This window comes from Trichosurus vulpecula, chromosome 1 (genome assembly GCF_011100635.1).
Source record: "Trichosurus vulpecula isolate mTriVul1 chromosome 1, mTriVul1.pri, whole genome shotgun sequence".
NCBI classification, from domain to species: domain Eukaryota; kingdom Metazoa; phylum Chordata; class Mammalia; order Diprotodontia; family Phalangeridae; genus Trichosurus; species Trichosurus vulpecula.
In genome coordinates this window covers 135,062,013-135,076,987 of record NC_050573.1, presented here as the reverse complement: position 1 = coordinate 135,076,987, position 14,975 = coordinate 135,062,013, and the positions used below count along the sequence as shown (strand labels likewise).

Sequence of the window (14,975 nt, the reverse complement as noted above, 5' to 3'; positions counted from 1 at the left end):
CTGATTTGAATCAATATCCTTGGCAACCAATATTTTTAGTTTGATGTCTAAATAAAAGTAATAAAAAAGAAATATTACACTTATTTCATAGGGTCCAAATAGGTATGACCAGAAAGCACTATTAACATTCTTAGGAACTTGGAAATGATGACCTCTATTAGATCTCATTAATTCTGGAACTCAGTAGCTATACCAAATCACTTAGAGTCCAGAGATTATACACTAAGGGCTTCCCTAAAACCATACTGGGTGAGATCCATGCTTGATTTATTGGTCTACTCTTTTGTTTTAAAATAATTTCATCATATTTATGATTCAATGACATCACAGAGTCTGAGGGTGAGAAGGAATCCTGGTCCAGACCAGGTTTTCAGTATCTTCACCCCACCACAGATAATGGTCTTTATTTAATTTTACTTCTCCCACTAGAAGACTTAGGTTTGTGGAGACAACATTTCTTGGACATGCTTCCAAAAGAAAGTAATTGCAGGCATGAAAGCATCATTACAATCAACATCTCCACAAAACTGCAATTGAGCTGAGTTATAGCCAGAGTCGCAACTCGATAATAGGATGCCATCAAGTACCCTTGCAGTGTCAAGCAAATATTAAGTCCTTTACTTAAGAGAGACAAGTCATACACACTAGGTAAAAGCTTTCTGCCAGAGGGAAACATCTGTTCTCTACATTGGCGAGTCCTTTCAAAGGCAATTATTTCTCAGCTCCAGTTAAGAAAATAAATGAGCTAAATAGAATGACTTATCTTTACCAGGCTTCTTGTTTACCATAATAAAAATGACAAAACGTAAATGCTGTAAGTCTAGCTTTTCTAGCCTGCTGAGAAAAACTCCAAGGTAGTCACACTCTACATCTAATTAGAAGGAAATTCCATTCAATTTCATAAAACATCTTCATTACAAATGCAGTTTCTCCGCCAAGGGAAAAAAATGCAGTTCCCAACTCTTTGATTGACAATATCTGGTTTTCTGCTTTATTGTCAATGTACCCTTGCTATTTGTGAGTTTGTTGTAGACAGAAGAATGACAAAAGAGAAGTAGAAAGGAAGAGAGGAGTAAGATATAATTGGAAAATGAGACTTCAGAATTAGCTCTTCAGCAATGCTGTGTTTCACATGAATCTGGGTTGTATGATTGCTAGGTTTAAGGACCCAGTTCTAAGAAAACCCAGAGGCAAAAAAGCTCTGACCAGTCAGTTGTTCTTTCTAAGCCACCAGTTTATTTCTTATTTCTCCTGAGGGAGCTTTATGGTTTTTTATGCCTTGTTTCAGGAGGGCTATTTTGAAGATATTGCCAACATATTTCATTCTATCACACATTTACTCATTGAACAAATGAATCATCGCTCTCTCCATTATCATTTGTTTTAATGTTCACTTATTGATATGGTCCAAGATTCAGTGGGGACAACTTATTGTTTAACTGTTAAAAGCTAGTAATAAACTACTGAGTGTTCCCTAAGTTCTTTCTTGTGGCTAAAAATGCCCCAATGCTCATTATTCATTGAAAATCCCGGGCCCCTCACACTTTCTTCCACAACTATCTGATGGCCCTTGGCCAGTACACACTGAGTTTTATTTATGTCATTGTTGTAGCTTATTAGTGCTAAAATTTCTCTAACAAGGCCATAGAAATGAGTGACTATTGGAAAAAGGCTTCTGGTTATAAGCTTATCAAGATTTTATTAAAGGAATTGGAGAATCAGGTGAAAAATCAACAAAATAATTGAATGATCACTCAGTGAAGCATCCTATATTAGAAACTGGAGACAAAAAGACAAAAATCAAACAGCCACTCTCAAGGATCTTATGACTGAGGCAAGAGAGAAAACATGTACACATACAGGTATATGCAAAACACGTATGAAAAAAGATAGAAGGTAACCTTGGAGAGAAAGGCACTTCAGCTGGGAGCAGGGGAATAATAGAAAATGCCCCACGCAGGAAGTGTTGTATGAGCTGAGTGTTGGAAGAAGCCAGGGTTGCCAAGAGGTGAAGGTGGAGAAGGATGGTATTTCAGGGATGGGGAATAGCCAATCCTAAGCCATGGAGAGGGCAGATGAAGGGCTGTGCAAGTAGAAAGTAGGCCAGCATGGCTAGATTAAAATTATAATAAATTTATTAGACTTTGTGGTACATAAAGAACATATTATTTATTATATTATATAAATATATTATATATAGATATATTTATAGATATATTATAATACATATATAATATAAATATATGCTTATATATTATGTATTTATTATCATAAATATATAATATACATAAAGTAATATAATAATAAATAAATTAAAATTATAATAACAATAGCTAATTTATATATAATGATATAAATATATAATACCTACTATGTGCCAGGCATTGTGCTAAGTAAGTACTTTATAATTATTATCTCATTTGACCTTTACGACAATAATGGGAGTAGGTGCCATTTTTACCCCCATTTTACAGATGAGGACACTGAAACAAAAAGAGGTTGTGACTTACACATGGTCACATGGTTAATAAGTGTCTCAGATCACATTTGCACTCAGGTCTTCTTGACTCCAGGCCTGGTGCCCCTATACAGCATGTGGAAAGGAGCATTATATAATAAAAGTAGAGAGGTCAGATGGGGCAAGGATGCCAAAAAAGACAAGTTCATATTTGATCCTAAAGATCATGGATAGCCCATGGGTAGGGGTTATATGGGTTAGGAGGGGTTATATAATCAAAACTGTCCTTTAGAAAAAAAAATTGTGCAGTTGTGCAAAGGGTTGATTTGAGAAGAAAAAGACTTGAAGAAAGGGGACCAAGTAGCTGGAGGCTCTCCAGCTAAGAGGTGATATAGGCTTGAACCAGGGTAGTGTCTGTATCAATGAAGAGAAGGAGATGTATGCAAGAGATATTGAGGAGAAAGATGATTTTGCAAACAGATTTGATATGTGGGGTGAATAAAAGTGACAAGTTGAGGGTGGCACTGAGATTGAAAACCTGGGTGACTAAAATTGGTGGTGCCCTTCAAAGTAATAGGAAGTTTGGAAATGGGAAGTTTTGGATAGGATAAAATGAGTTTTATTTTATGCATATTGAGTTTAGGATGTTTATGGAACATCAAATTCTAAATCTCCAGCAAGAAGTTTGTGAGATGGAATAGTTCCTGAGAAAGGCTAAGGCTCAAAAGACATAAATCTAGGAGTTACCTGTATAGAAATGTACATTAAAAACATAGGAATTAATGAAGTTACCAAGTGAGAGAGTAAAAAGACAAAAGGCCCAGGACAAAGCCTTGGAGAACATCCAAAGCTAATGGTTGTTAAATGGTTGATGATCTAACAAAGAAGGCTAAGAAATGGTCAGATAGGTAGAAGGAGAACCAAGAGAGGGGCACAAAAACTCAGAGAAGGGAGAGCATCTAGGAGTCCAGGATCATCAACAGTGTCATACTACAAAGAGGTCAAGGGTGAAGACTGAGAAAACTCTACTTCTCTATCTCTGAAGCATCATCCCCATTCAGCCTCATCAATTCCTTATCTCAACTTTCTGAACCCTATGCTAGGAGTGTTACCGTTATCAAATATGTGTAAGAATATAGAGGACACAATCCTATGTCATGCCAAATCTCTTCCAACTTTTCCACATCCCTTTTATAATTTCACAGGATCAAGAAATATCCACGAAGGTAGTAACAGTTAGTCTAGATCTCTTGTTGCAAGGGTTACTGGTCAGTCTCCAAGAAGCCTCTAGCTTGACCACGGTGACTTATGATTTGGACTATATCTAGGATCTGACACACAACAATCACTCAATGAAGAAAGATAAGCTTTTTCTCCCCTTTGTTTTGGATTGGACGTGGCATAAAAATCCACAAATTTTGCAATTACTAATGAGAGATATGTGAGTTCTAAGAAAAAGAAACAAAGCTTTCCATATTATCTATCTTAACCAAGTATTTATTGGCCACTTCATGGATGTCAATAAAGCTGTCTCCTGGCTAATTGTGTGATTTATTTCTCCTGAGATGGTCTTACAGGGTTTGCCTAAGGAACAGAGCAACATATGAGTTGAGGGGAAGAGTCATATGCCTCCTTCATTTATCTCAAAAGGAAATGAGGAGAGGAGTTAGTTTCTAGGAAGAAATGCAATATATGTCTATTAGACAGAAGGTTGAATCAGCAGAGTCTTTTTGAATTGATTTGCATCAATTCACAGAGCAATAAAATAGTTCTCTTCCAACTTTAAATCTATAATCCTATGATCTTAAGAACAGCTTGCAGTTGGGCTGAAAGCTTGATGGTCATAGGTATATACATATATATATGTATATACATACAAATATATATGTATATATACATATGTACATACATATAAATATATGTGTATATAAGGGTACACATTTGTGTGTATTTGCACATAAATAAGATTGCATGTATACATGCACATTTATGTTCATAGTGGTCACATAACTTATTTGTTGAAGGCAGAATTAGAATGCAGGTCTTTATGGTTCCCAAGGCAGCCTGAGAAGCAGGGTGGCATAAGGGATAGAGAGCTGGCCTCATAGCCAGGAAGGCCCAAGTTCGAGTGCTGCCTCTGACTTATATTGACCATATGACCCTGAATAGAACCACAGAATTTGAAAGTTACAAATCTAGTCCATTCCATATATTAATGAATCTCCACAATAACCTATCTGCCAATAACCTACCTCATTAGTAATTGCAAATTGCTACCTAACTCCTCTTTATATACACCTGGGGAGGTGGAATTCAGTGACCTTTTCCATGGGCTTAAATTTATTCCTGTGTCTTTCTTCACCCTCACACTCTTTGGCATGGGAGAGCAAAAATAATTGTCCACCCTCTACTCAATAAACTCCCAGGACAGGGAATCTACCTCTTAAGGTAGTTCATTCCATGTTTGGACAGCTCCAATTGTTGGGAATTTTTTCTCAATATCTATCCTAAATTGTCCTCTTCAATTTCAAGGGACTACTAATGGTTCTGCCGTCTGGGACCAAACATATCAAGTCTAATTCCTTCTTTACATAATAACTCTTCAAATGCTTGAACAAAGCTACCATGTCCCACCTAAGTCTTTTTTAAGGCTAAATACTTCCAGTTTCTATAACTAGTACTCAAATGTCATAAACTCAGGACCCTTCACCAACCTGGTTGCTTCCCCTTCCAGATCTTCCTAAGTTACTTAACCTCCAAAGGTTCTAGGCAACACTGTAAGACTCTTAAGTCATAGAGAAGGTGCTGACAGACACAGTGGAAGAAGTTTCCTTATCTAGATGTTCCCCATGTCAGTGAAATCATAGGTCCAGTCCATTTCCATATAGAGATCACATATATAGAGATTGCTATCTTTGGATCTAACTCCTCTTTATAAACACCTGGGAAGGTGGAATTCAGTGACCTTTTCCATGGGTTTAAATTTGTTCCCGTGTCTTCTTTCACCTCACACTCTTTGGCATGGGAGAGCAAAAGTGCTTTGGAGTTGGGAACTTGAGGGAGATTCCAAACTACCTCTTTAAGGTAGAAATAACCTCTAAACCAAGTGCTGGTTGAATGAATTTTAACAAATGAGAATTTAAAAGGAAACCCTAAGGGACTCTTAATCCCAGTTTGAAGAGAAACTTCTGACATGCTGACTATGGAGACCAATAAATATAGCTCAAAAATAGAATGGAACATGAAGGCAGCAGTGTACCCTTCCATATGTTTAACTTAGCCTCATGTAACTTCTATGTATGTACCACTACAGGCATACACATTCCCTTTGTGTAAGCACTAGTCATGTATGTTCCCTTACATGCATGTTTATGTGCTTCTTATGTATTTGACTTATCACTAATGTACCCTGCATGTATCTATGCCTCATTGATGGTGCTTTTGTTTGTGCAAGGAAGTTTTCTTCTTGAAAAAAAATAGGACTGTGTTGTTTATCATCATAATACCCCACAGAGTGTATAACTAATTACAAGTATGTAACAAATATTTTTTGAATTGAATTATTGGGAGGGAAATACAAAATAGGAGTCTGGAAGATGCCAAATAAAAACTTCTCTGTTTTTAATTTTTTTCTTAAATTTTTCTTAAATCTGGCACTATATCTGGGAAAGGGTAGGAAGGAGGTGGACAAAATTCTCTTAAACTTCCTTTTTCTCCTTTTTATAAAGTGCAATCTCTATGTACCAAGAATTTAACTTGTTAATGTAATTTAACCACATTATAGGTTAAATAACCTCCCAGAAAATTATTTCGGAAAAACCTGGTCCATACTTTGCTTCATTTCCTCCTCTAGCCATCTTTCCCACAAGGCTCTCACTGCCACTCATATCCTTTCCTTGTCTTGCCATTCTTTCGTCTGGCTCTGTTGCCTTGACAGCTCTGCCATGCTTTGGATAGGATGGGTCAATCTACTCATACTCCTATGGCTCCACTTACCATTCTTGTCATTCTTAAACCAAAATGCCTCTCCCCAAATGCCACTACCCTATATGTATTGTCTGCCCCAATTAGTATGTAAGCTCCTTGAGAACAGAGGCTATTTTACTTTTATATTTTTATTGGAGTACTTAGCACATTTGGTCCATAGTCAGTAATAGATTAGCAAAATGTTTGGCACGTAGTCAATTAATAAATGCTTTTTGATTCATTCCAATGGGTTTTTGCAGGTGGCCTGGCAGCCTAATCCCGTTTAATAATGTTTCCATGGAAAACAAGCATTCTATGCTCCAAACAACTGACACCCAGCTTTTAGAGCTCATCCATGAATAAATCAGAGATTGCCTATGTGAAAGATTGTAAGATGTTCTTCAAAGACTGTGTGTGTTCCAGGGATGGGGAGGAAGAAAGGTTAAAGTTCCTTCCTCTGTAAAAAAATACAGCATTTAAAAGAAAACACAATTAAATAAAAAAGAGAAATGGAAATGTTGCCTAAAACCTATGAGCCAGGTTTCATGGCAACCAAATAAATTCATTATTGTGTTTTTCCCTATATACTGATTAATGTCAGAGAGTTACAGAAATCAAAGAGAAGCACACTTTCATATAAGATATGACTTTAGTTAATAATGTTATAGAGAAGATTCATTTGGTTTTTACAGATACATAGAATTATCACTAGTTTATTAAAAATTGTTTTGAGTTGGGAAATTTTTAAAAAAATAAGTAAACGAAATATCACTTTAAACAATATCTCCCCTCAAATAATGTAATACATCTGTAATGAAAAGTGCTGGGTTGGGGATTTAGCATAATCTGTGGCAATCCCACTGGTTGGAATCTTCCTGGTTTGTCAAGTCAATAAGCATTTATTAAGTGCCTACTAAGTGTCAGGTACTGTTCTAAGTGGTAAGGATACAAAAAAGAGGAAAAAACCAACCAGTTTTTGTTCTCAAGCAGTGCACAGTCTAATGGAGGAGACAACATGCAACCAACTACGTACAAACAAGATGTATTCAGGATGTACTAGAGATAATAATTAATTAGAGATAATCATTATCAGAAATAAGCATTAAGGGAGATTAGGAAAGGTTTTTTGTAGAAGGGGGGGTTTTAGCTCAGAGTTGAAGGAATACAGGGAAGCCAAATGACAGAAATAAAAAAGAAGAAAATTGTGTTCATGGAGGATAGCCAGTGAAAATGCCCAAAGTCAGGATATAGAGAGTATCTTGCATCAGGAACAATAACAAGGCCAATGTCATTAAATCAGAGGATGTGGAGGGGAGTAAAGTGTAAGAAGACTAGAAATGCAGGAAGAATCCAAAATGAAGTATTTTAAAACCTAATCAGAGGATTTTATATTTCAACCTGGAGATGTTAAGGAGTCAATAGAGTTTTTTGAAAGAGGGAGGGAAAGGTGACATGGTCAGATCTGCACTTTAGTAGAATTTGTTTGAATGGAATTTGGGGTAGGGGTGGTGATGGATGCTTCTTTCATCACTGCTCCCAAATAAGGATTTCAGAAGGGAAAGCCAGATTTGGGGAGTGAATAGCTGTCTTAGAAGATAGATAACTTCTCAGACATCAGGCAGTATGCCTGCTTGTTTATCTGTTCACCCTGTCCCCAGTAGTAACAACAATAACTGACATTTATATAGTGCTTCATAGGCATACATAAATCATGATCCAATGGGGACACTCCATCAGGGTGAGTCTCAATGCTTCACTAATTACAATTACAATTTTCAAAGTGCTTTAAATACATGATCTCATTTGAGTTTCAGTAATCCTGTGAGATTGGCACAAGAAGTATTGTCCTCCCCACTACACAGATAAGAAAATGGAGGTTCGCAGAGGTTAAGGAACTTGGGTAATATAACACAGTTAATTAAAGCTCAGACACAGGGCTTGAACCTAGATTTTCCTGGTTCTGTATATTAATTATTACAACATACTGACTCAACAAAAATATCTTAGTTTAATGAATGGGATTTAGTCAGCCTAGCATCCTATGAGCTACGTAAGTAAAAGAACCCATAATTTGTTCTTGAGCAAGAGAAGCCAATTATACCCCAAAACCTCTTTGGAGCAGAAACGCTAACATTCTCTGATGTTTTCTACATTCTAGTCGAACAATTATAAAAATGATGATGATGATGATATTGATGATGATGATGACTTGCTTGGTCTTTTAAGGTTTGTAAAGGTCTTAACATGTTACTCCATTTGATTAATAACTCATCATATCTCAACATGCCCTAAACGTTCTCATCTTCCATGTTGTTCACCTCATGCCAGAAATCCCCTCTCCCCATTTCTGCCTATTGACTCACCTAATTTCTTCCAAAGATCAGTCCACCCTTCAAGGCCTGATATAAATACTACCTCTTCTATAAAGTATCCCTTCTCTGATGAGAGATGTTGTGGTGTAAATGGCTAGAGTACTTTTCTTAGGTTCAGGAAGACCTGAATTCAAATCCTACCTCTGATACTTACTATGTAACTACGAGCTAGTCACTTAATTTCTCTTAGCCTCAGGCAACTTCTTCAAATTCATGTGCTAAGTTATTGGTAGTGTTCTGAAGTATAATGCCTGCCCAAACCAGGGAACCAAAAATTTTTTAAGCATTCTACTTTGGATTTTATTTCTTTATTTCTCTTTTCTTATACACTGCAAAGTCTTTTATGTATCATCTTATCTCCTCCAGCAAATAACATGTAGAAAGTATGCAACAAGCATTCATGGAATGAATAATAGTTTTTAATTGACCTGTGGAGTGTCACAATCTTAATGAATGTGGAAACTTGCTACAAGTCTTGTTTAACAAAGCTTGAAATTAGTGCCATGCACCTAATAGGATCTTAATAAATTGTTGTTAACTGAATGTCTTTGAAATAACTAATTTACATTTTTTCTATTGCTTTACACAGACCATTCTGAAAATAAAGAAAATTGGCTCTTAACACTTTCTGGACTTTCTCAAAAATCACATTTTCAAATATTTTTAGTGGACATTTTCTTGTGGGCATTTGCTTTTCATTCAATAAACTTCACTAAATACTGAATAGTTTTCTTAACAAAAGGATATATGGAAGGCAGCTTTTAATCCTGAAACAATTTGTTAGAGTAGATTTTTTTTTCCAAAGGAAACAAGATCATGAACAAGATTGAAGGAATGGCTATACTTGTATGCACAAGTTAAAGCAAAGAAATAGATGCAAGATTACCCATTTTTACATGGAGTCAGAATTGTTTCCATCTAGAAAACAAAAGCGTAAAACTAAATGGATCCTAAGGTCTCAAACAGTTCTAAATCCTAAGTTTGTTTTTCAATTCTGATTTAAAAGCACATTTTGGAAGATAAGTCCTAAATCTCTGGGCTTTTAGTTAGATTTGCTATTTAAGTATTGTATATGGTTACTGGAGGCAGATAGGTGGCTCAGTGGATAGCGCACTGGATCTCAAGTTAGGAAGACCTAAGGTCAAACCCAGACTCAGACATTTACTTACTCTGTGACCCTAGGCAAGTCACACCCTCTGTTTGCTTTAATCCACTAGAGAAAGCAACAGCAAACCAATCTAGTACCTTTGCCAAGAAAACCCCATGGACAGTACTGGCATGATATGGTCCACAGAGTTCACAAAAAGCTGGACGTAACTGAATGACTAAAGAACAATATGTAGTTATTAAACATTGTTAGCTTTTTCTTAGTTGGCAATTTTCTTGTTTCTGGGTAAAAACTTCAAGCTTTAATGTTATTACTACAAGCACTACTTCAGATATAAAAGCTGCCTGTTAATTTGAGGAATTGTCTTTTAATTTTAAATAAGTGATTATTATGTGTATATTAGAGCTACCAAACATCCTACAATTATCCTATGCCTGAATTATCACAATAACCTCATAGTCAGACTCTCTATCTTAAGTATCCTCCTTTTCCAATCCATTCTCAATGCTTACCCACTTTGCTATTACTTTCCAAATAAATACCCAAAGTCGTAAGATTTGGAAATAGATTTCAACATGCTAAGTATGGACTCCTGTATACAACAAGAAAAGGATAGGGTCCTGGTCCTGGCTGATTTAATTTATGTCTTTCTCTACCATGACTTAGGTAGGTATGACATTTTGCTTCCTTTACCATCAGTAGTAACAGTTTGGTTATGGATTTTTTTTCTTTCATGCAACTCCAAGGAATCAAACCCTCCAGGTGCTCCTTAGAGTCAAAATCATGATCAGTGTCTACTGCTCTTGAAACTTAATCCTTAGGCCCTCCTACTTTTCATGGCTGGTTCCACCTGAGAAGACAATCAATATGGCAAAATGCGACATGCATTCTTTCCCTAAATAGAAAAGAAACTTTCTATGTCTATTGAATTTTAAAATTTGGATTTCTTATACACTTCCCTTATTACATAAACTGATTGTTTTTATACCAGCCTCTCAACTATCAGCCTAGAATTTCTTATTATAAGGTCCAAATCCCTTCAGGAATAAACTCTTGGATTAACTTAGAAAGGAGAGTCCAGCAATAGAACTGCCAATGACAATAAGTGGAGGGAAAAGAATGATAGACCCAAGGAAGAATGAAAGAGAAGCTACAAAGGGGACAAAACAGATTTAAAGTACTCATTAAACTCATACTGAGACAAAAGTAAAGACTGACGCAATAAGGGACAGACAAAAAGTTACGAAGTTAACATGTAAGTAAATGGTACAGAAAATTGATAGAAGAAAAGGCAAAAGGAGTTCTGTTTGAAGGTATTAATTGCTATAGAAAACAATCTATTGGGCTTTGTGCACAGGGAATGGAAACTAATAATCCCATTTGTTACTAATTACTAGAAGTACTTTAGTGAAGGTGTATAATCATGAGAATGTAGTCAATTAGATTATTTGCCAATAGCAAAGCCTACTTGTTGGTCTTATATGTTTATGTCCAATCAAAGTGCATTATGGGTGAGGGGCAGAAAAGCGAAGGAGCTTGGAGCCAAGAAGATGAAATAGCAGAGGGAAGTACAGCCTATCTGCACTCCTTCTCTCAATTTCTCCGCACAGATCTAGAAAATGTACCAGATGGAGTCCTAATCAGGAAATCCAAGAAAAAATCATGGTGAGTCATTTTTCCATTCCAGGTGGTCAAAGGGAGACAGAAAGAGAAATCCATAGACACTGTGTGTGGGATCTAGCTAGGATCATGGAACTAGCATAAGGAGAGGCTATGCAACAAAACATAACTAAACCTATTGAGGCACCAGAGTGTTGCTGCTGTAAGAATTGATGAATGTGGTGAATAAAGAGAAGTGTGGAGAATTCTAAAGGAACTGATAAAAAGTGAAGTAAGCAGAAACAAGAAAACAAAATATACAATGTTGACAGTATAAATTGAAATAACAACCACACAAACAAACAAGAAATCAAAAGTATATGCTGCAAAATGATAAAGAACAAGCAGGGCTCAAAATAACAGATATGAGAAAACACTTTTACTCCACCCTTTGCAGAGTAAAGTATTGTGCATTGCACATATTTTCAGACTTTTTTGATGTATAGATCAGTTATGCTGATTTTTCCTCTTCTGTTTCTTATTCTTGCCCCTAAAATATATTCTCGTCCCTGGGAAGGGGAGGAATAGGGATACTGGGAGAAGCTAGTGATATAAAAAATGACATCAATAAAAATTTATTTAAAAAAAGATTAAGGGAGTCTGATTAATTCAATCATCAATCATAATTCCAAAGAATTCCTAATGCAGCATGCTACCCTTCTCCAGGTGGAAAAGTGATGGGCTAAGAGTGACAATTGAGACATTATTTTGGACATGTCCAATGTGGGGTTTGTTTTGCTTGATTATACATATTTGTAACAGGTTTTTTTTTCTTTCTCTCAAGTGGGAGGGAGAGCAGATGAGCCAGAGAAAAGTTAAATTTTCATTGCTTTAAATGTAACAAAACTTAATTTTAAAACTCTCTTATGATGAGATGAATAGTCTGGAGAACCCTCTTCAGATTTGAAAAGCTAGAACAAAAATAACAAAGATTTTATTCACAAGCTAAATGAGGAGAAGGAAAGAGAGCACCTAACTGATTTCCATGTGTTCAATTCACAGACCTAAACTTATCATCAGGTCATAAAAGAATTTGTGGAAGTGATTTGCAGAGCTCAGATGATAAAAAAAAAAATCAAAGAAATGTTTTGAGACTGGTGACTGTTAAATATTTTCCAAATAAAGAAAAGTTGTGTGGGCTTCAGATTATAATCTTGGGTAGGTAAGTAATGATCAGAGATAGTACAAGTTCATCAAGAATAGGTTATGAAAGGCTCAGTTCATTTCCTTTCCTTTTTGACTGGCTCTTGGATCTATAGACAAGGGTGTGTTGACAATGTTTAACAACTAGCTTTCCAAAAAGCCCAATACACGTTAAAGTTTAACTTTCATTGCTAACATTTTCTCTATCACTTTCTTGAGTCTAGATAATCAAGAAAACAATAAATCAAGCCCTGATCTGTAGCCTTTGCCAATTTCCAAAATATTAATGCTCAGTACTGAAAATTTAAGAAGCTGGTAGAGTTGGTTCTAGTATTGCATAACTTGCATAACTAATCTCGGAAATGCTGTAGACAGTATAATTGACCGTCTGCAAGATATCTGACATTCTCTCACTTAATGCTTGTAGAAAACATGGAAAGAGGTAGACTAGATCAGGGGTGGGGAACTTGCAGCCTCGAGGCCATATGTGGCTCTCTAGGTCCTTGAGTACTGCCCTTTGACTGAATCCAAACTTCACAGAACAAAATCCCCTTATTAAAAGAATTTGTTGGAGCACGGAGGAGGGGAGAAAGGGGGAGGTGTCTGCCGCTCGCTGCCGCCCCTGCCGGCGCCCGAGCTGGACGAGGAGCCGAAGGAGTCCTAGAAGGCTGCCGAGGACGAGGCTCCCGAGTCCCGCACCCGCCTCAATCAAGGCCTACCTCTGGTGCAATGAGGTCCTGCCCGGAGCCTGGAGGGCACTGACCGAGGATCAGTTCCACGTCAGTGTCGTCAGAGGCAGCCTCAGCAACATGCTCTTCCTTTGCCCTTTATCTGACTCTCTCCATTCTGTCTCAGACGAGCCCGGGAAAGTGCTTGTACGCCAGTATGGTGCCATTGTACAGATGGCTTGCCCATGCGATCGTGCCTAGAGCTGTCTGGTTTCCAGGTAATAGACACGGATTCACGGAGCACCATTAGGTAAGGCAAAGGTGCTTCTTCAATTGGCAGAGTAACTGTGTCACCCCTGAGAAGATACAGCTCTTGTTATAGTAGTGAGAGGTCCTGTAATAAAGAAGGAGCTGGACAAGCCCAGAATGAGAATGTGTGCCAAGGTGCTGAGGCCCTGCTGCTGGAAAGCGTTATGTTCGCCATTCTTGCCCAGCGGTCTCTCGGTCCAAAGTTGTAGGGAATCTTTCCCCAAGGTGGCCTGGAGCAGGTCATCCCCTGAAGCTGGTTAGACACTGAGGAGTTAAGTTTGCCAGATATCTCTGAGGAAATAGCTGAGAAAATGGCCATGTTTCATGGTATGAAGATGGAGTTCAATAAAGAACCCAAATGGCTTTTTGGAATCAGGGAGAAATATTTAAAGCAAGTTCTGAGATTAAATTTACCAGAGAATTCAGAGTTAAAAAACTAAAAAAACTCCTCAGTTATAATCTGCCTTTGGAAATGGAAAATCTAAGGTCTTTGCTGGAATTAACAACATCGCCAGTGGTGTTTTGCCATGACCGCTGAGAAGGCAACATCCTCCTTCTGGAAGGTGGGCAGAACTGGGAAAAACAGAAACTGATGCTCATCGACTTAGAATACAGCAGTTACAATTACAGAGGCTTTGACATCGGCAATTACTTCTGTGAGTGGATGTATGACTACACTTATGAAAAGTACCCCCTTTTCAGAGTCTACACCCTGAAGTACCCCACCAAGAAACAACTGCTTCATTTTATTTCCAACTACTTGGCTGCCTTTCAAAATGGATTTGAAAGCCTCAGCAACGTAGAGAAGTCCAGTATGGAGGAAGAATGTTGAGTTTTGGTACATGGACTATGCACTAGCCAGGTTTGATGTCTATTTTGATCAGAAGAGAAAAGTTTACGTGTGTGAACCTTGGAGCCATTTGAAGCAGGTGGTCCCTGCACGGTTTCCATGAAGAGAGCAGCTAGGCAGGATTTCTCCTCTGCTAGACTCCTGCACCTGCAGCCAAGGCAGCTTGGCCTGCCTCCTTTGGCAACACCAATGTGTGAGACACTACAGACACTATATTAAAGTTGAGTGACCTTTATTTCCTATCTCGTGACAATTTCACTAGGAGTCTTTGACTGGAGATCGGGAAGCAAACCAGATTGCATGAGTTGAGTGTCTCATCATCCTTTATTCCTCCTTCTGCCAGGTGAGGAGCTTATCCCACACACACACCAAGAGCAAGCAGTGTTCTGGGGGGCTGGTTCTTATTTATTCATGGTCATGTATTTTTTTAAATGTACTGGTA

General features: G+C 37.4%; 1 pseudogene; it reads left to right on the top strand.

Moving 5' to 3' along the window:
- The first annotated feature begins 1,650 nt into the window (after window positions 1-1,650).
- LOC118834813 lies at window positions 1,651-14,636 on the top strand (annotated as a pseudogene).
- Window positions 14,637-14,975: the final 339 nt, after the last annotated feature.